We start from the raw sequence: 1,191 nt of genomic DNA, 5'->3' as shown, positions 1-1,191 counted from the left end.
TGCCAAAGCCCAGCAGGTTGAGGATGTGGTGGCCGGGAGCGGCCACTGCACTCCAGTCTGGGTGACAGAGTGAGACTCCAACTCAAAAAAAAAAAAAAAAAACCAACCAGTCTGGATTGGAGCAGAAAAGAAGACTCCAGGAGAACGGCTCCTAGAAAACGAAGCTAAGAGGTTACCTGAGGAGTAGGCGCATACTGAGACATTTACGCTTCTTTGGGAAAGTTTGAAAATAGATTTTTTGAAGGTTACAAAGAAAACTTACAAAATGAAAAAAGCGAGAGGTTTATCATCAACTCATGTTGGCTGTTTGCAATTTACAACTTAATCAAATAGACAGCAGAGTAGAAACTTGATACCAGAAGGCCTGAATTACGGTTAATGAATGTAGTTAATATATGTGCTCACTTCTAATAAGTCAACATGTAGAGATATTAAAATTTATTCTCAATTATCATGAAAAATATCCTAACATTTTCTCAATCATTAAAACTCATGACAGAGGCCGGATGTGGTGGCTCATCCCAACACTTTGGGAGACAAAGGTGAGAAGACTGCCTGAGCACACAGGTTCAAGACCAACCTGGACAACTTGGCAAGACCTCATCTCTACAACAAATCAAAAATTAGCTGGGCGTGGTAGTGCGCACCTGTAGTGCGCACCAAAATCCAGCTACTTGGAAGGCTGAGGTGGAAGGATCACTGAACCCAAAAGGTCGAGGTTGCAGTGGCCATGAGTATGCCACTGCACTCCAGTCTGGGTGACAGAGTGAGACTCCAACTAAAAAAAAAAGAAAAAACAAAAAAATACAGGGTCTAGCTCTGTGGCCCAGGCAATCATAGCTCACTGTGGCCTCTCACTGTAGGTCTCAAGCAATCCTATCTTGGCCTCCTCAGTAGCTGGGACTACAGGAACCTATGTTTGTTGCCCAGGCTGGTTTTGAACTCCTGACCTCAAGTAATCCTCCTGCCTCAGCCTCCAAAGTAGCTGGTTTTACAGACATGAGCCACAGCGCCCAGCTAAAATAGCTTTTTTTTTCTTTTTTGAGCTGGAACTACAGGCGTGCACTACTATGCCCGGCTAATTTTTTTGATTTTATTGTAGAGATGAGGTCTCGCCAGGTTGCCCAGGCAGGTCACAATATAATAGCTTTTAAAGATAACTTTGAGCCCGGCTCAGTGGCTCAGCCTGTA

At 44.0% G+C, this 1,191-nt stretch overlaps 1 protein-coding gene across 1 annotated transcript in view; it reads right to left on the bottom strand.

Annotated features, from left to right (window-relative positions):
* Positions 1 to 1,191, bottom strand: part of LOC103270420 (lysine-specific demethylase 5B-B-like) — a 33,656-nt gene that overhangs the window by 24,737 nt on the left and 7,728 nt on the right. The gene's annotated exons all lie outside the window — the stretch shown is intronic.

The sequence above is a fragment of the Carlito syrichta genome, unplaced genomic scaffold (assembly GCF_000164805.1).
Source record: "Carlito syrichta isolate Samal-C Ts95f unplaced genomic scaffold, Tarsius_syrichta-2.0.1 Scaffold309825, whole genome shotgun sequence".
NCBI lineage: Eukaryota > Metazoa > Chordata > Mammalia > Primates > Tarsiidae > Carlito > Carlito syrichta.
The sequence above is the reverse complement of the archived record's forward strand: the minus strand, read 5'-3'. Positions and strand labels throughout refer to the sequence as shown.